Source organism: Herpailurus yagouaroundi, unplaced genomic scaffold, assembly GCF_014898765.1.
Source record: "Herpailurus yagouaroundi ecotype Mexico unplaced genomic scaffold, PumYag 28, whole genome shotgun sequence".
NCBI lineage: Eukaryota > Metazoa > Chordata > Mammalia > Carnivora > Felidae > Herpailurus > Herpailurus yagouaroundi.
Window position 1 is genome coordinate 109,191,053 of NW_024412376.1, and position 26,656 is coordinate 109,217,708.

The 26,656-nt window shown below is 38.3% G+C and overlaps 1 long non-coding RNA gene across 1 annotated transcript in view; it reads left to right on the plus strand.

The window, feature by feature from the left end:
* The window catches only part of LOC121034580 (uncharacterized), a 37,818-nt gene that overhangs the window by 9,092 nt on the left and 2,070 nt on the right, over positions 1-26,656 (plus strand). The window contains exons 4-5 of the long non-coding RNA XR_005792516.1: positions 21,521-21,658; positions 22,241-22,440. This is a non-coding gene — a long non-coding RNA (uncharacterized LOC121034580). The remainder of the gene's footprint in view (positions 1-21,520; positions 21,659-22,240; positions 22,441-26,656) is intronic.

A 26,656-nucleotide genomic window follows, 5' to 3' on the forward strand; every position in this document is an offset into this window, starting at 1 on the left:
GGTTACATATGTAGTTGCCGAGGCTGGGAGAGGGTAGGCAGCTTGTTCAAGGACACTAGCTAGAGATCAGTGGAAGAAGTGTTTAGATCTGCATGTCTGTTTCCAAGGCATTTATTCTTCTATTATCTCTGAAGTAGGAAGTTTAGCTAAGGAACAAATACTTGTTGAATTAATTAAAAAGATAAAAGAATTAAGTTATGAAAAAAGGCAAAAGTAAGCAATGAAGAAAAAATTGTAAGAAACATTTATGGGGTTTAATAATTTTTTTTTTAAAGTAAATGTATGCTTAGAATTATAAGAAAAAGGTGCTCAGCACTTAGCTGTTGTCCCACCCTTCAACTAAACCTAGGGAGCAGTGACTGGTTCGTTCTTTCTTTCTTTCTTTCTTTCTTTCTTTCTTTCTTTTCTTTTTTTTTTTACCATTCATTCAGCAACTATTTAATGGAAGCTTAGCATGTATGCATCATGAGGATCAGGGATGAAGAAGACAAACATAATTCTTTCACACAACAAGCATACACACACATAAGCCTTAAACACCACTCTCATGTAGCTTTTGTTGGGTTTGGGCAGCCCTTTCTCTTTGGGTGCTGCACTTGAAATCTGCTGATCAATATCTTTGTTCTTTCAAAGCAGAGGGGAGACGTCCTTCTTAGAAAGTAGTGTTTTGAGAATTCTCTCTGTGGGGAAGCACAGTAATAAGAGACTTGTTCTGTATTCCTGAATGCTTCCAAACAGCAGTCTGCTTTTCTAGAAATTGTTGGATGGCTTCTCCCAGGCACAGGGGGGAGCTCAGCATTTAAGAATCCTACCCCAATGCGTCTTTGGAATGGAGTGGTTAAATTGGTTCTTGAAGGTTGAAATGTATCTTTTCAGCTCTGCAAAATCAGCTTCCTTCATGCTTGTATTCTTCCTTTTCAACCAAATGCTGTGATTTTGTACTTGCCAAATTGATCTGTGGCAGAAAGGAGACTCCCAGAAGCTGGAGATAAAGAGGAGGAAATGTCAGGTGCTAGCCAGATTTTTTTCATTAACTCTGCAGCCGGGGAGTCCCTGAGTAAAAACCATACAAGTTAAACTCAGCATTATAGAAGAATTGTCATTATTTGTTTTAAAGCTAAGATTCTAATTATAATTTTAATACATATTGACATACTAAAATAATCTATAGTACAATTAATTTTTAAATCAGGTTATATTTAATGTGTTCAGTAGCTGATGTAGATGATCCTTCTAGATACAGACTCTCTTCCTGAAGTTTTCTAAAATGTCAGTTTGGAAAAGCACTTCCTTGTATTGAAATATTAATCAGATATATTTAAATTCTCTGTCACTTTCAAAAGTTATTAAATCCCAGCAGTGTTTCTTGAATTTTTCCCAGAAATACTCACTTTGTCTTGTATCGTTAAATTATTGTTTCTTTTTCAATCACTCAACAAATAATCATTCAGCATCTCCTGTGTAGCAGTTCCTGTACTAGGTGCTTTGGAACCATCTATGAGCCAACTGGTAAAAGTCCTTGCCCTTTACCTGAGTTCTAGCAGAAGGAGATAGACAATAAACAATAAGTGTATTAGGTAGATGATATCGTTCACTTATTTGGGCATAAGCCTCCTTCATTGAAAAGGTGACTTTAGAACTAAGACTTGAAGGAGATGAGGAAGTATCCCAGAGGAAACCTCGAGGGAGAGACTTCCAGACAGCAAGAGCACTCATTGCAAAGGCCCTGAGGCAGGAGTATGCTTGGCATACTCGAGGAACAGTGAGGAGTTGAGTGCCCAGAGCAGAGAGAGCCAGGGGAGAGGAGTTCAGAGTGGTACTGTGGGCCAGATGGAGGGTGGGGTGGGTGTAGGCTATTGTAAAGACCTGGGCTTTTGTGCTGAAGGGGATGAGGACTCATTGCAAGTTTTTGACCATAGTAGAAACATGATCTTTCCCTATTTTCCTCTGTTCTTATACTTATTTGCTTTTGGGCATTTTTGTAATATTTATAATACCATTATTAGTAGGCTCTAGTCATGAGTATATTCAAATTTTTATCTGGTATGTTGCCTACAAAATGCATAATCAGATACTGCAACAGCTTAGTTATATAAGCAAACAGTACTCTATTTGTGGATTCTAAGTGGCCAGGGGATTTCTGTATTCTGATTGGTTGACTTTGTGACTCAGTCAGTCCAAATATCATCCCTGATGCAACTTTTTAGAGTGCAGATTTTAGTAACCAATCTTACAGTGAAGCAATGTTTGCATATTTTATAACTTATTAGATTCTATTTTTTTCTAGATGGATCTCTGAACATTTACATTTTAATAAACTTCCCCCAGAAGAATACATTCTTCCTGCACACAGTGGCTCCCTTACATGTTTGAAAATATGAGCAAGCTTATATTTTGTATTTTATGCCCACTTCCCTTCTGTGAATGAAGTATGTGACTTCACATTCTGTATTTTCCAGTTAGGTTCAGAGGGTGTTTTTGGATCTTGCCTCAGGCCCACAGACCAGAGAGGCTGTGGCCTGGTTCACCTCATGGTAATGGCTAGTAGTAGTGTGTGTGGATGGATGTACTCCTGACCTGGAGCCCTGGGCCCATCTAAGGAGAGAAGTGTTATTTAATATAATTTTGTTTGCATATAAAGAGCCAAATGATTAGAGTATTGAATTAGTTGTTAGATATTTCTACTAATGGAAGCAATTTTATTTTGGCAGCTGGTGAGGTAAAGGGGTATAGGGGAGGAAAAAGTTTTTCCCTATCTTCTTAGGATAACTGGCTGAGTCTGAAAAGTAAACTGATACAGACAGATTAATAGGAAAAATGCATACACATTTATTAACTTTTTACATGTATATGGAAGCCTTCACAAGAGGCTGAGGCCTGGAAGAAACCATGAAAGCAGGAGGCTTTTATACCTTTGAGACAAAGAAGCAATAAATTGGTGAAGGATTGGGGCACCTGGGTGGCTCAGTCAGTTGAGCGTCAACTTCGGCTCAGGTCATGATCTCACGGCTCATGCGTTTGAGCCTTGCACTGCTGGGCTTTGTGATGACAGCTCAGAGCCTGGAGCCTGCTTCGGATTCTGTGTCTCCCTCTCTCTCTGCCCTCCCCCTCTCACATTCTATCTCAAAAATGAATAAACATTAAAAAAATTTTTTTTTAATTGGTGAAGGATTGACAAGGCAAAGGAGTTTGGGCTTAGGGTAGTGGTACTGGGGCTAGTAGGTCTTATCTTCCTTAAGTAGGGTTAATTTAATAAGATTTGTTTGCAGATTCCTCTGGTGCTATCTATGAGCTAATGAGAGTTTGTCTTTAGTAAAATAATTTATTTTCTGCCTTTAGGTAGAAAACAGGGAGTTTTTTCCCTAGGTTTACTGCTTAATTGCCTTTTATTCAAATTGCCTTTAATTAAAGCAGCATATTTTAAGGTGGCATATTCTGGTTACCTTTGGTAGGTTGCTGACAATCTCTGTAAAAACCTAAGAAAAAGGGTAAGAGAAGCCTCAGTCTACCCATCTGCAGGCTTTAGGCCAGAGGCAGGGAAGGAATCCTTGTATCTTCCATATGGTTCAAGCCCCTCACCAGGAGTAGGGGCTCCATCAAGGCTCAAAGGTAGTGAGATGATTCAAACTCCTTAGCCTTGTCCTCTATGCAGAGAGAAAGTAAGGGTTCTGAGAAAGCGTGTGGGAGGGACACTTAACCCAGATTTACAAAGCAAGGGGCAGATAAGGCTTTCCAGATGAAGTGAAATTGGAATTGAGGCCCAGCAGGGTAAATAGAAGTTAGCAAATCATGAGAAGACAGAAGAGGAGGAGAGGGAAGAGGAGGAGGAGGAGAGGACGATCTCGAACAACACGAAGAGAGCTTAAAGAGTGGGGTTGGGAGTTGAGTAGTGGGTCAGGGAAGAATGAAGACTCATTAGAGGAACTACAAGGATTTTGGCATGGTTGAATCATTTGGCATTTGGGAAGAAGAGAAGAAGCTAGAGAGTTAGGCAGAAGCCATAGAGGTAGGGTCTTAAATGCCATGGTGAGTTTCTAGTTTATTATAAAAATATCAGGGAACCTTGCTGGGGTTTTAAGCAGTGGAATGATATGTTTATGTTTGCATTTGAGAAAGGCCATCCTGATAATAGAATAGATTAGAAAGAAACAAGAGTGTGGGGGGAGGGAGGGGATGGGGAGAGAAGGGACCATTGTCATTAATTCAAGTGAAAGAAGAGGCTGATGGCTAGAGCTACTCGGATGGCAATGGTTATGAAGAAAAACAGATGTGTCTGAGAAAGAGTTATGTAGTAGCTTTCATTGACAGGACTTGTGACAGACTGGTGTTGGAAGCTAATGATACCATTTAACATAATGGGAGGGAATAGGGGGATTGAAATAAAGATCACAGAGAAGATCCTCTTTGTAGGTTAATATGGAACACACACTGTTCACATCACATCTGGGTTTGGCAACCCTATAAAACCACTGCCCAACTTGGTCTTCATGATGACCACATTCATAGAAGCAGCATGTCTAATAGACAGCTACCCTCTCTTCTTGTCTTCCTCCTCTGCCTTTTACCTGATAATCCTCTAAATTTTTGTCCCAACTCTCATCACTTTAAAAGGAACAGCCCTGGAATGCCAATCTCATGGTGGGATTGAGTTTCAGCAGGAGACTTGACCTGTAGCCTCTGGCAGCACCTTGCTTTGGCTCTTGGATAAGAACCCTAGACAAGAATGTGCTGTAGTTTATTTGGGCATCACCTGATTTTTGAATTAGCCAAGGAACGCCATTGCCTCAGCAATTTGCAGAGAAAAGCAGATTGTTACTAACTTGTCACCATTCAACCCCTAAATCTGCCAAACTTGCCTTGATCTGGACTAGATGTGATTCCATCCCTTAGGCTAATTTTGGGGACAAGAGCCCTGGAGTGGTGGGGAAGAGAAAGTTGTGTGGAAGTTTGAGGGGCAAGTCCTATCAGATAATCTCTCTAGAGATGATGTTCTTCTCTGAAGAAGATTTTTCTTCTTTTTTAACACATACTCTCCATCTCCTCTAATTGTAAAGTCATGCAATCCACAGATGTTGGCTTGGCAAGTGTGTCCACGCAGTCAGAAAAGCGAAGCAGCAGAAGGTTCAGTGTGCCAGGTACCAGGGCATGAGTTTTCAAGGAAGCGGTACCTTCCCAGTGCAATGGTCAATAGTCAAAACATTTTACCCCCTCTCCTCCTTTTTTCTTTTGAGGGTTAGAGAAGGGCTGGGGGGGGGGGGGGTTGGGTTGGACTGGGGAAGAACCACAAAGGTGTTTTTCTGTAGAACAGATGAGGTCTCTGTACCGTATCTTGTGTTTAGTTTGGTTTTTATGGGTCCACAATTGAAATACACAAAAGCTAGGTGCCAAAAGGATTGAAAAGTCATTTGGAATAAGGATAGGAGCTGAACATGACCTCATGGGAAGAATGTCGCTCAGTGGAGACAAGTGGGAAACTTACATAGATGTGGGGGGCTGACACATTGTTCGTTTTCCAGAGAAAGGTTGGTCAGGGGCAGCATGCCAAATGCTGGTAAAAATGTTCTGAAGGGCAAACCTTACATGGCCTGAGCATTTGGAATTTTTTGTTGGCTTCTTTAAACTGCTATATTTTCCAACTCTTTGGGCATACGAAAGCTCTCTTCATTCCCTTGCAGGCTATTAATTTCCTAATATGTAGGTCTTTGTCTCATTGACTAAATCCAAGCCAAAGTTAAGCAAATGAGATATTTATTATCTCACAATTCTGTGAAGATTGGACTTACACTGCCACAAGCCAGAAAACTACCGGAAGGGAGGAAAGAGGCCAGGAGCAGATTCCCAACACCTTCAGAGGAAACATGACTCCACTGACACCTTTGTCTCAAACTTCTAGTCTCCAGAACTGTGAGACAATACATTTTTGGTGTTTAAGCCATTCGTTTTGAGATACTTTGTTACAGCAGCCCTAGGAGACTAACACACCATCTGAGCCCCTTGAACAAATTGAGTGTGAGAATCTATGCTTCTAGTGCCTTCTCTCACTGCCTCTTTTGCAAATGTTTCTTCCTAGAGCGTGAAGATACTAGCTCAGATGGAGTCTGTTTAGAGTATCATTCCCAGTGGTTATGTTTCTGTGTGCACTCGGTGTTTGTGGTTGAGGTGAACTTTGCTGAGTTATATGAATCAAAGTGTTTCAAAATGGACCTCCACATGAACTCTGGATGTCCTTTATTTTTGAATCAAGGAAAAAGTTCTTAAAATGATTTGGAAAAAAAAATACTTTTACATTTTAGATGGATTTCAAGGAATTAAATGTTTCCCACATTAAATATCTGTTAGAATGAGTATAATTGGACAACTTCAGATAAGTCATTTACCTGAGTTACATATCTTAAAAATGGTGGCAACAACAGTTTCCTGCTTGCATCAAAGAGTTGCTTTAAAAAAAAAAAATAGTGTGAAAGCCCACTATGAACTATAAAATACTATACACTTTTGTTGACATAAACTAAATTCATGATTATTGTTTTATTTATAATTTGCACCCTGCATTCATTTAAAATATATTTGAGACATAATGAAATACAGATAATTAAAATAGAAAATAAAATACAAAATCATCTAGGGGAAAGAGAACACAAATATGCCTCAAATCCTAAACTAAAATAGTGTGGTAGAAACTGCCTTAGCAAACACCCAGACTACAATTCCCAGTTTTCTTTGTAGTCAGATGTGGTCATATGATTTGGTTCTAGCCAGTGGGTCCTAGTGAATGGAAGTGATCTGTGCCACTTCCTGATCTGACTCATAAAGCCTTCCATGGTGTTTCTTTATGCCATAACCCATTCACAAAGGGTGGAATGGTGACCCGAATACCTGAGTGATTTCGGAAGCCATATATTGCATATGACACAGATCTGTTAGCCTAGAACAACTGTGAGCAGCAGATAGACCCTTTCTCTTCTCCAAAGGCAACCAGAAATACCTGCCCTAGGCTGCTCTCTGAGTGTCTAATGAACCTCTGCTGTCATTGTATTTTGGACCTGTCATTTTATAGTAGTTTAGTCTAACTAGTACATACAGTTACTATATCTGAGTATTAAATTTAGTTCACTTAGTTCATTTTTCAGGTTATCATCTTTCTCTGTTAATCCTTCCGTGTCTCCAGATTGCCTTCACAATTAAATTCAAAATCCTTAACATGGTTCACAAAACATGTTCTGATTTCTCCCTACTTCTCCATAGTGTTTCTTGCTACTCTTTATTTTGCAGATAATTCTCCAATGAAATAAAAACTTGCCTTTCCTCTAACATTCTCATTTCTGTGTTTCTTGCTCTCTCTGAACTGCTTTCTCTTTTTCCTGCCTAGTTTTAGATGATCTCAACTCTCACCTGTGGAAAGCCTTTCTTAATTCTCCCACTCTCCTGACTAAATATTTATCTTATAGTTTCCCACAGCACTCCATCTGTTCTACTAAGACTTACTTCCCTCTATTGTAATCATTGGTTTGATTTAGGGACCTGTCAACTGACCTAGAGTTCATTGATGGCAGAAGACTTTCTTTGAGACATCTTTGTATTCCTAGTTTCTACCAGAGTACCTGAAATGTTTTTCAAATAAGTAAGCTAATTATTTCAGTGTTATTTATTTATTTATTATTATTATTATTTTTTTTTTAATTTTTGGGACAGAGAGAGACAGAGCATGAACGGGGGAGGGGCGGAGAAAGAGGGAGACACAGAATCGGAAACAGGCTCCAGGCTCTGAGCCATCAGCCCAGAGCCTGACGCGGGGCTCGAACTCACGGACCGCGAGATCGTGACCTGGCTGAAGTCGGACGCTTAACCGACTGCGCCACCCAGGCACCCCGAGTGTTATTTATTGAGTGCTTCACATGTGTCAGGCCCTTTAAGTGCTGGGGATCCAAAAATGACAAGGCCTCTGCCTTTATGGAGATCACAGTCTAGTGGAGGAGACAGACATCAATCAAATAAACAAAAAATGTACAACCTTGGTAAATGCTGTACATATGCATATATCAGCCATTAATAACGTTCCAGTCTGACTTCTCAGCACTTGAGTACAAGAAATTTATGATTTGGCACTCACAATTATTGCAGTTTGAAAACATGTAAAATTATTGAATCCTATAAATATTAATCAGACCTATCACATATTGAGCTTTTTTTATGGGTGAGGCACTTCAAAAAGATGATCACATTAAGATCTTCTTGAATTCTCAGGACAACCCTATCAGTTATAGACTATTATTACAGAGAATTAATTTATAATTATGGTCTCTAGACCAAACTCAAAATCAGAACCATCTACCTAAAAGTGCCATCAGGCATGGCTTGGGGAATTAGTTTTTGGCCATGCCTTGTACCAAGCTCTGATCATGGTATTGATCTACAACTTGCTCTTCCTCACAGAAGAAATTAAAAAGTGAGATGCTTCTTAGATCTGGTGACATTTCAACTTCAAATCATGGGCATCTAATGTATTCCTGTGAGCTCTTAGGGAAGCCTGAGAAAGTATACCTCCTGGTGAGGGTTTACTGCATGTTTTTTCCCCTCACCTTTCTTTTCTTTTTTTCCACAGTTTCCATACAATCATCTCCATTTTTCAGAGAGAGTTGGGGATTAGTGAGATAACAAGTGCTATGTCCAGAGGTGTGATGTGATTTGCCTAAATTCAGGTATGAAAAGTAAAGAAAGCTCTGTTTATATATATATATATATATATATATATATATATATATATATATATGGCTTATACAGACAGAAGAAAATACATAGGTTTATAATTTTAGCTATTTAAAAAAGGAAGCACTCAGATTTTTCAGGTGGTACATTTCTGGCCTTTGATTGTAGAAGAAATTGGAATTTTATGATCATTCATTCATTCATTCATTCACATATGGGAGTAAAAATGTTCCATAGGGACACTGTCCTTGCTCTGGAGGAGAATGAAAGAGATACACAAGCAAATTTAGGAAAAATACTGATTTCTATGATAGAGCAGCTGTTACATAATATGAGCATGTAAAGAAGGTGGTAGCTATATTTCCATGGATGGTCAGGAACAGTCTGAGGAGGTGACATTGTCCCCTTGGTTTGAGTAGAAATTCATGAAACAGAGAGAGAGAGAAAGTATATACAGGGAAGAAGTACATAGTGAGCAAGAGCTTGGAGATATTACAGGGAACATAGGAAAAGAGCAAAGAGTTCAGTTTGCTTGTTATAGAGGATACTAGGAGTGTGGCAGTGGTGAGAGTGGCTGGGGGAATGGTAGACTAAATCATGGAAAGCTTTGTAGACTATTACAGGACTAGAAGTTAAGATATTATCTTATGTAAAATATGAAATGTGAGGTTAATGAAGACATTTAAGACAGGGAAAGGACATAAACATATTGGAGTTTTCAAATGGTAACAGTGGAGATAGGAAAGAAGAATTGCTTTGAGAAATATCTTTTCAAGAAAAATTTAGGAGATAGAAATTATCTTATCGGAGATAGAACTGATAGCAAAAATTATTTAGGTGAGAGGAAGGACTGGAGCTGTGCTTTCCCATAGGATAGCCACATAAGGCTTTTTAAATTTAAATTACATTAAATGCAGTGAAAATTCATCTTCTCAGCCACTAGCCACATTCCACGTACTCTATGATCATGAGTGTCTTGGACACAATATTGGACAGCACAGACACAGAACATTACCATAATTACGGAAAGTTCTTTTTTTTGTTTGTTTAGTAGAAATTTCTATTGGGCAACACAGGACTAAAATATCACTCTGTTTTAAGTTTGGGTAGTGAATGACAATGGCACTTATCAAAATAGGGAATATAAGAAAGTTTGAAAGGGAAAAAAAGGACTTCCATTTGGATACAATGTGTCTGAGATACTGTTGGACATCCAGGTGAAAATGTCAAGCAAGCCGTTATTAGATCTGGTACTCAGGAGAGGCAAGTTTAGAGACAGATAGATATCAGAGTCTTCAACTTACAGGCTGAAGCCATGGAAGTGGTATGAGAAGAGGACCAGGAATACCCCATAGATCTTCCTCACTTAAAGGGAAGCAGAGAAATAGTAGTACAGTATGAAAAGTGATCCAAAGAAGAGCAATCTGAAAAGCCCAGAGAAGAATTCTGATAGAGTGATAAAGTTAGTAATGACAAATTAGGCAAAAATATCCAAAGCCTTAGAGCATCCAAATAGGATTTGTCCTTAAAAGATTCCTCTGGTTTTGGAGGTCAGTAAGTCGTTAGTAATCTTGCCTTCAGTGGTTTCCATGAGAAACGACTGGGAGAAGAAGCTAGATTTCAGCAGAGCTGGAATGGAATTGATGTGTGTGTGTGTGTGGGGGGGGGGGGGGGGGGGGGGGGGTGGTGGCAGGAGTGGTATAGGAGAGAAAAGCTCTCCCTTTCTTCTGGAAGTCCAGCTGTGAGGATGGCAAAGAGAGGTAATTAGCCTAAGGGACAGGAAAGGATAAGGAAAAAAAAATTATTTTATAGAAAGTGTAGACCTTGTAGCTGGGAAAACTGGACAGCGACATGCAGAAGAATGAACCTGGACCACTTTCTTACACCATACACAAAAAAAACCTCAAAGTGGATGAAAGACCTCAGTGTAAGACAGGAAGCCATCAAAATCCTCGAGGAGAAAGCAGGCAAAAACCTCTTTGATTTTGCCCGCAGCAATTTCTCACTAAACACGTCTCTGGAGGCAAGGGAAACAAAAGCAAAAATGAACTACTGGGACCTCATCAAAATAATAAGCTTCTGCACAGGGAAGGAAACAATCAGCAAAACTAAAAGGCAACTGACAGAATGGAAGAAGATATTTGCAAATGACATATTGGATAAAGGGTTAGTATCCAAAATCTATAAAGAACTGATTAAACTCAACACCCAAAAAATGAATAATCCAGTGAAGAAATGGGCAAAAGACATGAATAGACACTTCTCCAAAGAAGACATCCAGATGGCCAACCGACACATGAAAAAATGCTCAACTTCACTTATTATCAGGGAAATACAAATCAAAACCACAATAAGATACCACCTTATACCCGTCAGAATGGCTAACATTAACAACTCAGGCAACAACAGATGTTGGCGAGGATGCAGAGAAAGAGGATTTCTTTTGCATTGTTGGTGGGAATGCAAGCTGGTGCAGCCAATCTGGAGAACAGTATGGAGGTTCCTCAAAAAGCTAAAAATAGAACTACCCTACAACCCAGCAATTGCACTACTAGGTATTTATCTAAGAGATACAGGTATGCTGTTTCAAAGGGACACATGCACCCCCATGTTTATAGCAGCACTGTCAACAATAGCCAGAGTATGGAAAGAGCCCAAATGTCCTTCAATGGATGACTGGATAAAGAAGATGTGGTATATATATATATACAATGGAGTATTACTCAACAATCAAAAAGAATGAAATCTTGTCATTTGCAACTAGGTGGATGGAACTGGAGGGTATTATGCTAAGTGAAATTAGAGAAAGACAAATATCATACGACTTCACTCATATGAGGACTTTAAGAGACAAAACAGATGAACATAAGGGAAGGGAAATAAAATAATATAAAAACAGGGAGGGGGACAAAACATAAGAGACCCATAAATATGGAGAACAAACAGAGGGTTACTGGAGGAGTTGTGGGAGGGGGATGAACTAAATGGGTAAGGGGCACTAAGGAATCTACTCCTGAAATCATTGTTGCACTATATGCTAACTAATTTGGATGTAAATTTAAAAATAAATAAATAAAATTAAAAATTAAAAAAAGTGTAGACCCTGAATATTCTTTACCTGTAAGTAGGAGTGGGTGGAGTTGAAAAGACTTAAATGGCCTTGGAGTAAAGGTGTAATTACTGAGCCAAATGTCAGAGACAGTGGAAGGAAAGATGGGTGAATCTTGAAAAGGGAAAAAGATACTTCTGTTTCCCAGAGCCAGAATGAAAGGAGAAAATGATTAATAGTTGGGGGTGGAGGTAGAGAAATTTGGAACTGTTCACATCCTAGTTTTGTAACTAATGTTTTCAGGTATGATTTATAGACTATACAGCAACATTATGTATATGGCTAATGTTGAACCTTGACAAAAGCCAAAGGCATGTCAACTCAATTCATAAGATTTTGCATTCGGAGGAAGCTAATGAAGTCTAAATGGACAATTTTCCAGACTGGGATGATTTATAGTAAATCCATTAAGTAGCTTTTGATAGGTCTGTGTCTAAATTGGACTTCTGTAGAGCAGGTTAATAATCAGCTCAGAGTTGAATTTTGTGGTAAATAAGCTCCAAGAAAAACAAAATGAATGAATGAATAAATCTACTTTACACATCAGAATCAAACTTCAGAGTACGAAATACAGAAAATAAAAAGAAAACCTAAAACGCTAACAGAGAAGAGAAAACATTAACTACAAGGGTAGGTAATTAGATTGGCAACAGGCTTCTTAGTGGCAACAATAGAAGACCTAAGAAAGAAGGGAAATATCTTTAAAGAAAACATAGTTGCCAATCTAGTATACCCAACTAAACTATGATTCAAGGGCAAAGATAAAATGAAAACATTGAAGAGTAATCCTGAAAGAATTTACTAGTTATAGAATCTCATGGAAAAAATTAAGGACACACTTTAGGAATAAAACTTTTGAATGTACAGAAGGAAAGAATGAGAAACAAGAGGCAATGTGATAAAAAGAAATGGGCATACATGGCAATATCTAAATAATCACTAACTCTGTAAATAATAAAAATAGAACTGATTAGCTTGGAGATAAAACATATATGGAGGTCAAATACTGACAATAATGTATAAAACAGGAATGTGAGTAGAGTGAAAAGTTCAGCAGAACTTTTACTTATTCAGGAAGAAGAGAGTTAAATTGTTTCAGATTTTAAGTCAAATTATGCATGTGAAAATTATAAGGGTAACCGTTCAAGTTATAGAATATATAAAATTCAAATAACTCAAAATCTGAAAACAAAAAAAGATCAAACTTAAGCCAAGCAAGAGAATAGAAAAAAAGAATTATAGGAATTTTTTCATATTGCTCTATTGGCTCTGATCTATCTATCTATCTATCTATCTACCTAGTATTTATTTATGAAAGAGCTGCAAGTAAGGGGCAGAAATAGAGAGAGAGAGAGAATCCCATGAGGTGCAGTGAGAGAGGGAGAGAAAGAGGGAGAGAGAGTGCGGAGTCCAAGCTCACCTTAAGTGGGGCTCAAACTCACAAACTGAGATCATGACCTGAACCAAAGTCGGATGCTTGACCAACTGAGCCACACAGGCACCCTGGCTCTTTTTTAATTTTAATTTAAAAATGTTTCACTATCAATTGTGAATGTTTTTGAGTTTATGGTTTAAGAAAAAGGGAGAATATGCAGTTTTCCTCCAAACCTATGACATGCCAACCAACATAGTGCTACATGTTAGTGTTACATAGTGTCATTTTGGTGGTGAAATGACTGTATGCATAGCAATTCTAGCAGAAATAGGAGAAAGCTATTAGAACTAAAAAGAGTTTAGCAAAGTTTTAGATATATGACCTATTTATAAAAATCAGTAGTATTTCTCTATGCAATTATCAACTAGAAAATATAACTGAAATGAGATGTTATTTACAATATCACCCCAAATGAATAAATTTCTACAAATCAATCTAGAAAAGAAAGCCAATATCTTTGTGGAGAAATATTCAAAGCTCCATTAAAAACATAAAAGACATTTTGAATAAATGGATAGGCTGACTTAATGTAGTACAGATGTCACTTTTCCTCAAACAAATCTACAAACTCAATACAATTCCAGTCAAAATTCCATTTATATTTTTTTGAAGAACTTGAAAAACTGTACAAAATCTAGGAAAATAAAAGTCTATGAATAGCTAAGCCACATTAAAAAAGAAAAGAGAGGATTTACTACATCAGATATTAAGACACTTGACAATTATGTGGTTTAAAGTTGTTAAAAAATTATTGGTTATGGAACAAAGAGTGGAATGGAATAAAGACTCATAAATTGAACTTTGAATATGGGAAACATACAGCTGACAGGTAAAGTGACATAATAAAAAAAAAAAGATGTAAGAACAGATTATTTTAGTGTCACTGGAACATTCCTCATACAAGAAGAAATTTGGACCCCTATTTTACACTGTATAGGAGGCAGTTCTGCATAAATTAGAGACATCATTGTGAAGGTTAAAAATTCTAAATATAAGAAAATATTTATTAAAAAACAACAACATCAATGACAAAACACAAACCCAATGAAAAATGCATTAAGGATATGAAAAGGCAGTATAAAGCGGGAAGTCTGAATGGCTAACAAATTCCCAAAGAGATCTCAAATGTAATCAAAGAAATTAAAGCCAACAGTGAGATGCCCTATTAAAGCTATCAGAACGGCAGACATTAGAAATGTGCATACCAAGTAGAGGTCAGGATATATAATGATAGATACTCTAATGTTCTCCTGTGGATGCATGCAGTGGTATGTTCATTGCTGTTATACCCTATGGTCTGGCAGGCTCTTGGTTGTTTATCACAGAGAATTTCTTGCACATATCTATGAAGATCCATATAAGTAAATGTTAAAATATGAAATAATGTGTATGTTAGACCTGATGAAAGCATGAGATATTTGAAGAGACGAGAAAGTAGGGCAGCAGGTTGGTGGGATCTCCACAAGTTTGTTATTTTTTTCTTTTGGGTTTGAGTTTTGAGGACAGGCTATAAAACCATCTGGATAGGGATGGGGGAAGCACAGTGACTGGGCTATTTGTGCATATTTTTATGCAAAGCCTTGCCTTTGTCATGAGTCATATCTAACATGGTGAGAGAAGGAAATAAACACAGATGGAGGAAGGTGCCTAGAGGAGTGAACCTGAGGTCTTGTGCCTGATTCCACACTGCAGGTCATGTGAGGGCAATGAGTGCACTGGAGATATGGACCCACAGTAAGGAGGCAGCAATGTGTGGGGACTTACTGAGAACCAATGGCTGTATCTACTGACTCCAGCAGTGGGTGTCTGCATGATGCTCCGTAGGGCTAGGAGTGATCAGCCACATTTCAGTAGATGTCATCATAGAATTCCCAGGGACCAAACTGTATCCAACTGCTTCATAAGCCCACATACTAAAAAAAGGCATAAAGACCTACAGGTGAGGAATGTAAACACTCCTTCCTCGGATAGTTAAAATCACATGATTTCTCACATACCCACAGACAACATATTGGAAAGGAGAAAGGGGAAGAGGACGTGTGCTAAAAAGATTGGTAACTTACCCCAAAGAGAGTTAACCTGAAAGAAGTTGTTAAGCAGGAAGAGATGTCTTTAACTGGCATAGGAGATTAGATCAGTTTTAAAATAAGAAGACACTGCATTTCCCCCCGTGCACATATGTGTGTAAAGTTGGTGACATGACCTTACTACATTGCCATATGTATTGTCATTGCACCAAATTAAGAATGTGATTCAGGCAGTTCTTTTTCATATTTGGTCTAAACAGATGGAAACCCCATGGAGCAAATTACAGGATGATTCAGAGCAGGAAACACACTTTCACAAGGAAACAAGAATCATAAGGCTATGGTAATCATGTGTAATGGGTTCACCCACGACTATTAAACAGAGGCCCTTGTGGGATAAAATCAGCCTCTATGACTCTTAATGGTGTTGACAAGCCGAGAAACTTGAGTCGGCCTGCCTCAGGTGATTTCAGGACTCCAGTGGCATTCCTCATGTCCTCACTTTTTTTTTTTTTTTTTTAAATCTGACAGATGCTACCCTTTGCTTTTCAATTCTTGGCTATTATTTTCCATTCATAAAATTCATGTACCTTGATTTAACACGGATTTAAAGCAATTCCTCCCCCCCCCCCCGCTTTTTTGGTCACCAAATCTAGTTATTTCTTCCTACCGTGTTTTGAGTAATAATGTCTACCAGCAGGGAGAACTTGTTTTAAGATAGTAGTTTCTCATTTTTAATTAATCAAAGATATAGAACAGTTCAAAGTAGAACTTCTGGTCTGCTTCTAGCCACTTAGTATATATAACCATCTTAGTATATTCTAGGCTACAGTTTCCCTCTATGCTCATTTATCACCTTGAGGACCTCTAAAATGAAGACATAGTAAACAAAGAAGCCAGTACATTCAGTTTCGGGGAAAGAACATGACTGATTATTGAACTGCTTCACATCCTAGTTTTGTTTTTCACTTGGGCAAGATACTAAACGGAGTCTCTCTCATTTATTTAAAAGAGATAAGACTCTGCATTATTGTGAGAAAGTTTAGATGGTTCAATATGCATAACAGTAAAGAGGGGGAAAGAAACCACTTAATTTCCAATATTTAGGGTTATTTTACCCTAGTTTTATCTAACTTTAGCTCTATAAATAGGAGGCTCTAAATGAGAATAAAAAGTAAAGTTAATTGAGAAGTTTTGGTAAATCCTCCAGTGGAATTCCTCCCAGAACATGAGAAAGTGAACGAATGACGCTAAAGTGAGTAACAAATGTTTCTCAGAGGGAGGTAGTATCCAGTTCTTTAACAAATCAGCAGAGAGATCATTAAACAAATTTTGGCGGTAGATCATGGTAGTAATTTCCCTGAGCTGCTATAACAAAGTACCACAAACTGGGTGGCTTAAACGACAGAAATTTATTGTCTCATAGTTCTAGAGGCTGGAAGTCTGAAACCAAGGTGTCAGCGGGGCCATATTCTCTCTTAAATCTGTAGTGGAGAATGTTTCCTTACCTCTTCTAGCTTCTGCTCTGTATCAGTGATTCCAGGCACTCCTTGGCTTGCAGGTGAATCACTCCAGTCTCTATAATCAGATGGCTCTCTTCTCCCTGTGTGTCTTTACCTTGTCTTCCTTCTGTGAGTGTTTGTGTCCAAATTTCCACTTTCTATAAAGACACTGGTCATACTAGATAAAGGGCACATTCTGTTCCAGCATGACCTCATTTTACCCAATTACACCTGCAACAACCCATTCCTGAATAGGTCACATTCTAAGGTACTGGGAGTGAAAACTTCAACATATGAATTTGTAGAGGGGGGGAGGGTGGGGTGGGAACACAATTCAACCCATAACAAGGAGAAAGGCTAACTCATAGCCAGAGGACTAACCAACAACTTTGGGACACCTGGGTGGCTCAGTCAACTAAGCGTCCACTTCGGCTCAGGTCATGATCTTGCAGTCCGTGAGTATGTGTCGGGCTCTGTGCCAACAGCTTGGAGCCTGGAGCCTGCTTCGGATTCTGTGTCTCCCTCTCTTTTTCTGTCCCTCTCCTGCTCATGCTCTGTCTCTCTCTCTTTCTCTCTCTCAAAATAAATAAACAAACAAACACTAAAAAAATAAAAGGAAAGAACTAACAAGAACCTTGATAATTTTGTGTGTTCTGTTTTCTTTCAGTCCCGAGTCAATAAAAATTGGGGGTTTAACTGGGCTTTTGGGTATTCGTCACTGGTTAGAGAGCTGTTTGGAGGCTGGGTAGGTTCATTGGAAGTGTAGTTCTATTCCAGAGATGGTTTGGCATATGGAGCTCACCAGGGGTAAAGACTGTGGTAATGTGTGGGTGAGCCAGCAGGAGAGGTAGACAAGTCCAGACACAAGTTGAAAAGAACCTTTCTACTCTGGACTCACTTCCCAGGGCATTGCAGAAAGCAGTTCCTACTGGACCCAGGGAAAGCGCCTTCTCAATAGAATGTGACCTTCTCCTTCCAGAGTCACAGATTTATGAATTTTCCTGTTGGTTTCTTTATTTTCATCTCTCTAGTTGCTCGGAGGAAAATCAGGATAATTCTGACAGTAGAACTTTCAACTTAAGGCCTTTTATTGCTCCTGAGTTTGTGGTTTTGGGTATTACTCATACATTTACATCCACAAAGTAACCTTGAGTTGTTGAAATGTGGTCATTAATTAATCAAGTAATCTAAGTAAAACCTTCCCTGTTATGCATTTCTTGTATCATTTTTCCAGTGAGTTTGAAACTGGGTTTCCAATAATTTCTGATCATGAAGGATCCTCTGGCTTAGGACTCACAGTAGAAAAGTTCATGGAAAGCCTAGGGTGTTAACTTCTTTCCTGGCTGTATTCCAGTTGGTTTTAAATCACTCTGCTTGCTTTGGCTTTCCCACATTACCTCTTTATGTGGGTGTTATAGGAACCTTCCACTAGTGTCCAGTAAAACTCACCCCTTCCCTCTCAGTCTTGCTACAAAAGGTTGGAAAAAAAAAAAAAAAAAAAAACCTGGTGGTACCCTTACCTTAAAAGTCAGGCCAAAGGATAGACAGAGGTAACAAAGAGGGAGAGTGGTCATCATTTTTCACACTTAACTGTTTGTGAGGGACAATCAGAAAAGAGCTCTATGGAGGGAATGGCTCTTTATGGAGTAAGCCCTTTAGAGGAAATATGAGTCCCATGAGAATTTGAAGCTCACCTAGAGGTTTAAGAAAGGATTAGCAATTCATGTGTGCTACCAGCCAAAGGCAGAAAGGAAGTTATTCTTGTGTTGTGGGTGGTCAAATGTCCATGGAGCTATGAGATTATCTGACAGAGGTAAATAGCAGTGAAGAAGAACAAAGAAGGGATTTTTTTTTTTTTTCTAAGCATACAGCTGTACTACTAAGTCATCCAGGTTAGCACTGAGCACTTAGGGGATGTTCAGATGTAGAGAGCACCACACACTCTCATAATATCTCTTCATTAAAAAATTATTTTTATCCCCCATTTTTTAATTATGAAAATAATACATGCACATTGAAGAATAATCAGACTGTATGGAAACAAATTAAGGAACTGAAAAAAATATATACTATAGACCTTCTACCACAATTCTTTTCATTATTACATATTACCTTCTAGTTTTTGTCTAACGCATTCATTTTCCTTGAGTTGCAATCTGCTTAATATTAAATCATAAACATTTTCCCATGTCACAGTCTTTATCATTATCATTTTACACCACAATATACTAGTTCATTGTATTATGTATGTTAAACCATTTTCCTATGGTGGGATATTGGGAAACATGTACTTTTATGAGTAACTTGAATTATGGTCTTCGTAGATGGTGTTTTGCTTCATTGCATTTGGGGCGAATACATTTTCCAGGAACCATATTGGGTTCATTAGACATAAGAATTTGATACCAGTACCTGAATTTAATAAAAAGTGAGAATTACCCAGTACCTATACCACCAGCCATTTGTAGGAGATGAGTATTAGAATGATGGTAACATGGAATTGGTACTCTAAAAAAAAAAAAAAAAAGAAAGAAAGAAAAAGAAAGGAATGAAAAGTACTCTTTGGGTGTCAAAGAAAGTCAAAGAGAATTTTGAGGCATTAGCAGAGAGATTAGTGACTATAATAATGTATTTCTGTGTTCTGGATAAGAAGGCATTCGGCATGGTCTGCCCAAAATGAAACCAGAATTCCAAGTAGAAATGCAATAACGTTAAGAAACCTTTTCTTGGCATTATAAGCTCACACATGTACTTTTATATGCTACAAAGTTGAAAAAAAAGTTAAAATTCTGAAGTATTGAGGCCACAGCTATAAAAAATTAAGGTTTTAAACTAGATTTATGAAAGTAAGAAAATATATGTTATGGTATGCTAAATGCTATTCTAACTAGTGCTTTTTCATGCTGGCAAATGTTCTACTTCTGCCAATGTGAACAATTATTTTTGCTGGCCCAAAACAGTTCAAACAAAAACAGAAGTCAGCCACCATTTCTTAACATAGTAAAGCTGAAAATTTCAAACATTTAATGGAAATTATTTTCACATTTATTTCATTGGTATTCAAAGGAAGTAGTAGGAATTCCATAAAAGTTTGTGTTTATGACAAAAGTACATTGCTAATGTAAAGTTATTTGGAGGTTAGAAGTATGATAAATGGAGATGATTTAGAAAGAAACAAGAGTATCTATTTTAAAAACATTATTATTAGCTTCTTCCTTCTTTGACCCTCACAGACTATGTAAGAGTCTGAAAAAAGACACGGTGAGTGGACTACCAAATATTCATTCTTTTTTCATGTTTAACAGAAACCAAATTCCTCAGTGAGTTCCACAGATTCAGCTAAAATACTTTCCCAGACTTGCTTACAGTTTGGAGTAGCTACATGACATTTTCGGCTGATGAAATAATTGACAAAAATGCTAGATTCAACTCCTTTACTCTTCTTTCCTTCTTGTTCTTGCCTGGAAAACAGGTAGTTAGGTTGAAAGTAACATCCAACTTGGGACACCCCACAGCAAGGATGAGGAATTAGCTATATAATGAGAATGAGGAATGAAAAGGAAGTGGGATCCAGGGACACTGATGACACCATGGAACTAACCACTGGGCTGCTTGTCTCTGCACTTCTTTTTATGTGAGGCGAATTATGTGAAGCTCTATGGTTAAGCCACTGGCATCAGTTTTTTGCTACATACAGTACACACAAATGCTAAATGAGGCAGACCCCTTGATATAGCCTCTTTTTGTATCTTGTACTTCTATTTGCAAAGTGTCTGCTATGATAATAATGTGTTTAATGATTTTTGTCCTCAAATCTTCTGAGCTATTAACTACATTAATGACAACATTTGTAAAGCATCCTCTCTTGTTCATCATTGTATTTAATGCCTACAAGTATCTGACATACCATGTGAACTTAATAAATTATATTTCCAGGTAATTTGGAAAGCTGTTTTGACTCCAAAATACACACGCACGTGCACACACACACGCACACACCCATCTTTACATAAATATATGGATGCACATTCTATATATTTATGTTATGTGTTTTAAAATACTTGTATTGCTTTGAAGTACTCAGATATTAAAGAATGATTCTATGAGAATAATTGTCACTATTTCTTTTCCAGTTAGGATTTGTGTATTACTGTAATAATGGACATTTATGTGTCTCATTGAATGCTAAGGTCTTAGGGAAACATAAGAGAACTGATGTGGCTGAAAGGGAGATAAACAGTGACTTTGTATCTCCAGCTGCATTTGTCAGGCCACAAGCATTCTGTAAAAACAAAACAAAACAAAACAAAACAAACACGCAGGATTTTAAACTCAAGGAACTTTTGGAAATACAGCATGTTACACCATCTTTATCCTGGTGATTCATGGGTCCATTAAAGTTGCCTACAGTAGAGAAAACTGTTTAACTCTGTGTAATCTGGAATTTTCCAAACTTATGTGATCATCAAGCCCTTCTATTCAAGTTACACCTATTAATAATGCTCAGGGGAGATACTTCTGTGACACATACTCTGAAAAACCCTGCAATTCAGTGACCAGAAACCTGAAAAATCATCGCTATTACATGGTATTGATCTACATTAGTTAGGGTAACTAGATAGTAATGAGAAATAAAACATATGACTTTTGGAAAAGAGTAGAAAAATGAAGACTTTTTGCAGAAGACAGAAATACCTAGTTTACCATGAAGGTGAGGCATTTATTTTGTTCCCTATTTTAGCTCCAGCGGCCAGAGTAACACGTAAGTGTTACTTGTTGGTGGAAGGAAGGCTTGGTGGAAGGAAGGATTGATGGAGAGACAAGGGATCTCATGGGATCCAGTATTCTAGAGAAACATCCTGAGAAAGTTGCCTAACAGGTATGGTTTCATAACCTTTCTGAAGACTTGAATGTGCCTCACATACTGCTTTTTCTCCAAATTGTCATTGTTTAAAACTTTTGAGTTTTACTCTAATGATAGAAAATATGTGGACTTGATATCTATCAATCAGAATTTTCTCAACATAGTACTCCAGGCAACTACTACCAGCTGATTAGCATAAGGAAGAGAGCGAAAACCATCTCTAACATAACAATTTCCATCTCTAATATAAGGCTTAATATTATTTTTTCCTGCTTAAATAATTTATACTTATCTCATAATCATTAGTCTCATGTCCCTAGCATTATCTGAAGATGAATTATTTACTTTTTTCTCTCAGATGCTATTGTGATTGTTTTAAAATGACCACAAATTCTTTGATGTTTCTCTTCAATAGATGGAAACTAATTCCTTGTCTACTAAGTGTGGGCTGGAGTGGATTTAGTGAATCTCTTCTAATGAAAAGAATTTAATGGAAGTGACATGTGAAACTTTGAAGACTAGATATAAAAAATACTGTGACTACCTGCTAGTTTTTTTCCCCTCCTCTATCTCTATTTCTTGTTTTCTCTCTCTCAGATAATTCAGTGTGGAGGAAGCTAGCATCCAGGCTAGAAGCCCATGTGGTGAGGAACTGAGACCTCACTCACCAACAGCCATATGAGTGAGCAATCTGGAAGTGGTACCTTCAGCCCCAGTTGGGCCATCAGATGAAACTGCAGTGTCTGCCAGTACCCTAACTACAACCTTATGAGAGTCTCTGAGCCAGCGCCACCCAGGTGAGCAACTTCTGAATTCCTGACCCATAGAAACTAAATAATACATGATTACTATTTAAACCACTAAGTTTGGGGATAATATTTAAAATATAAATGGATAACTAATTAAACAATTTTAGGAACTATTTTTAATGTTTATTTTTGGGAGAGAGACAGAGTGAAAGTGGGAAAGGGGCAGGGAGAGAGGGAGACACAGAATCTGAAGTAGGCTCTAGGCTCTGAGCTGTCAGCACAGAGCCCCACTTGGGACTCAAACTGACAAACCGCAAGACCATGACCTGAGCCAAAGTCAGATGATTAAACAACTGAACCACCTAGGTGCTCCAACAATTTTAAGAACTTTTAAAGAAATAGGACTCATTTACAGCCCCTTTAAAAACCCACCCTCCTCTACTCCCAATTTTATTACTTTGGTATGGCCAAATTAGCTAGTTATCCACCAATTCCTGTTTGTTTGTTTTTTCTAAAGCAGGGGTAAGAAAACTCTGTTAAAAAAGGCCAGATAGGGGGCGCCTGGGTGGCGCAGTCGGTTAAGCGTCCGACTTCAGCCAGGTCACGATCTCGCGGTCCGTGAGTTCGAGCCCCGCTTCAGGCTCTGGGCTGATGGCTCAGAGCCTGGAGCCTGTTTCCGATTCTGGGTCTCCCTCTCTCTCTGCCCCTCCCCCGTTCATGCTCTGTCTCTCTCTGTCCCAAAAATAAATAAACGTTGAAAAAAAAAAAAAAAAAGGCCAGATAGTAAATACTTTAGGCCTTGTGGGCCATGTGGTCTTTGTCACAACTACTCAACTCTACTCTTGCAGCATGAAAGAAGCTGTAGACAATACTTACATGAGTGAGTATGGCTGTTTTCTAATAAAAGTTTATTTGTGGACACTGAAATTTGAATTTCACAGAATCTTAACATCATGAAGTATTATTCTAATTTTGATTTTTTCCCCCAACCATTTTAAAATGTAAAAATCTTTCTTAGCTTGTAGGTCACTTAAAACCAGGCAGTGGGCCAGATTTGGCCCACAGGTATAGTTTGCTGATTCCTGTATTAAGTTAATAGAATTCTTGATATTTAACTGTCATATGAATGCCCAAAATAAAGACATATTTCAGACAATAGCCATGTGACCACATTATGGTTAATGGGATGTAGGTGGAAAGGGTATGTGCAAATTCTGAGTCATGCTATTAAAGACAAGTAGTGGACTCCCCCACCCCCACCACCCCCTTTATTCCCCTTTCTCACTGGCTAAAGTGAAGACCATCCTGGACCATGTAGATGACAGAAATGTCCTTGGGGTGGTGGAACAAACAGAGCCAGAATTCCTAGTTTCGGATCGTGTGCAGTCATACTTTTATAAGGGTAAGAAATAGACTACAATCATGTTTAAACCTGTCTGGTTTTAGATCCCTCTTCACACGTCACCAAATGTGAGCTCTAACTGATTCAGCTGGTTAGTGGTTAGCTACCACCTCTTAATGTAATGCCAGGTTGACATTGTGTTGTACTTTCAAGAATCACTGCAGACAGTGGTTAACAGCTATATGTGGAGTTAAAAAAAGAATTCTTGGTTACTTATCCAGTGAGAATAGTCTGGACATAGGATAGCTTTGACTTGATTAAAAAACCAGAATTTCTAAAAAATGGCAGGTATTTGCCTTTTCTTCTGATTGTTCAATCAGAAGTTCAATTTGATTGTTCAATTTGGAAGTGAACAAATGTGCTTTTGTATCCATTTTCTCCCACCTCTATCATACTTATGGCCAAGAGTGGAATATTGTTAATTGAGAGACACATAAACAATACACTGTTTATAATATCTGAGGAAGAATTAATTCATAGTGTCCTTTGTGGAGCTTATTTATATAAATGAATGGGTTTAAGATCTCCCACCCCCACCCCCCAAAGTATCCCATGGTCCTATGGATCTTCTCATTCATATAACTGAAAGAAAATGTAATCATAATAGATATACCTATCTTCTGAGCACTTTTTATTTTCCACACCAGAACTTGGGGGGTCCCAGGGTGTGAACAACAGTGAAAAAGAATCCCACAGTCAAAGTCTGGAAAGCACTATGAGAATCATCAGCCATCACTTGGCAGCATCAGAGCATCAGGCATTGTCCAAACACAATTGTTTGAGTTCTTGTGCTGACACACAGTGTTTCCCATTCATCTCTCCCCCTTTCTCTCCCTCTTTCTCTCCCCGCCAAAAACCCAACTCGCTTTAAATAGGCACCCTCTTCCAAGTCCTGGCTGTTAGTGTCCCCAAGAGATTTCAGGGAGATGCAGCCCTGGCTGAGGGTTAGAGCCAGAGGCCAGCCAGTGAAGGGAACAATGTCTGGGTTTTGAGAACAGCTGGAGCTTCAGAGGGAGAAAAGCAGCTTGGCGAATGAGGAAAGAATGTACTTGTCACTTCAGAGGCAAGAAACTTCGATTTCTCTCCTGCTTCTGCCAGCAAGTGTTTATTGGAAAGGAGAGTGGTGGTGATGGGCAGGTGACTTTCAGTTAGGATTTTATGGAATTTTTCATGTTTATTTTACCTTTTCAAAGAGCAGATAGATGTACAAATCCCACAGTATAACTATTCTGAATTCTGCTTGTGTTTTTATTGGATAAAGGAGTGTTGTTCCTCAGAGCTATTTTTACGGATGCCGCCCCGGCCCATTTTGAAACTCTGCTTGCCTTCCTTGTATGTGAGCTAATATTTGTTATAGGGATTTTGGAGAAATGTAGTAGAGGGTATTCAATGGAAGGTGAAGGCCGAAGGGAGGAGAAATCCTGTTCTGAGAACATGAGCTGAATTTACAGATGGGGGAATTGGATGGGCCTGTTCAGACAAAATAGGGATGTTTTAGCTGACACCAAGGTGAGCTTATAAAAAGTTTGATGAAGTTGGGGGGAAATAAAGTTTTTAAGATGTCATATTCTTTGGTCATGTCTTGAGTTCTCTGATTTTCTTAGATTCTTCTGGAAAAGGATAGAACAACAGAGACTCTGAATTCCTTTTGTTAGACTTGGAAAGTTTGATCTGATTTTAAGTATCCCTTATAAAATGAACAAGGAGTTCAATATTAATATTCAAAAAGTAATAATTGTTACCATTTAAAGGTCTCTTATCTCCTTTTCTCCATTCCCCAATTTTTTGTCTACTTCAGGATTCTTCTTTTAATTGCACCTGTTCTTGTGTTTGTTTTCTAATTTTTCTTTAGTTGGGGAATAAATATATCTAAAAGTTAAAATAGGGAATGAGACTTTATTGCAAGAATGTAAGGGACCAACTATATAGTCACTCTGGGTCCCCAAATTTCCCCAACTAGAATTAGTACTTCTGAGAGAAAAATAACATGTTGTGGTCTATTTGTCAGTAACCACAGTGAATTTCCTGACCTGGCAAGGTTCATGCAAGCCACTTCAAAGGCGTGGCCTCTTCCACATCAAACTGTGTGGTAACTTAGCCTTTAACTTGGACACTCTTGTCTGAGGCCAAAGTACCAGGTTTCATTCAGCATATATGGTGTGAATCACAGCAACTGTTTGCAAAAGGTGTCTCTTAGAAGGGGCTTGTGAGCAAAACAGGAACTTAGAATTTCATAGACTCCTTACCAGCACAAGAACAGTCAGTGAACTCCAGGGACTATCCTGGGAGCAACATCTATCACAGTTCTTTATTCACCAGCATCAAGAGCATCTCCAAAGGGTTGACATATTTTTGTTGTTGTTTTTTAATTTTTAAATATTTATTTATTTACTTATCTATTTATTTTTAAATTTTAATTCCAGTATAGTTAACATACTGTGTTATATTAGTTTTGTAATATAGTGACTCAACAATTCTATAAATCACCCAGTGCTTATCACGGTAAGTGTACTCTTTTTAACGTTTATTTATCTTTGAGAGACTGAGAAAGAGGACAAGCGGGGGCCGGGGGGGGCCCAGAGAGAGAGAAGGAGACACAATATCCAAAGCAGGCTCCAGTCTCTGAGCTGTGAGCACAGAGCCCACCGCGGGGCTCAAACCCACAAACCATGAGATCATGACCTGAGCCGAACTTGGATGCTTAACCAACTGAGCCACCCAGGCACCCCATAATAAGTGTACTCTTAATCCCCATCACCTATTTCACCCATCCCTCCACCCACTTACCCCCTGGCAACCATCAGTTTGTTCTCTATAGTTAAGAGTCTGTTTCTTGGTTTGTCTCTCTCTGTCTCTTCTTTA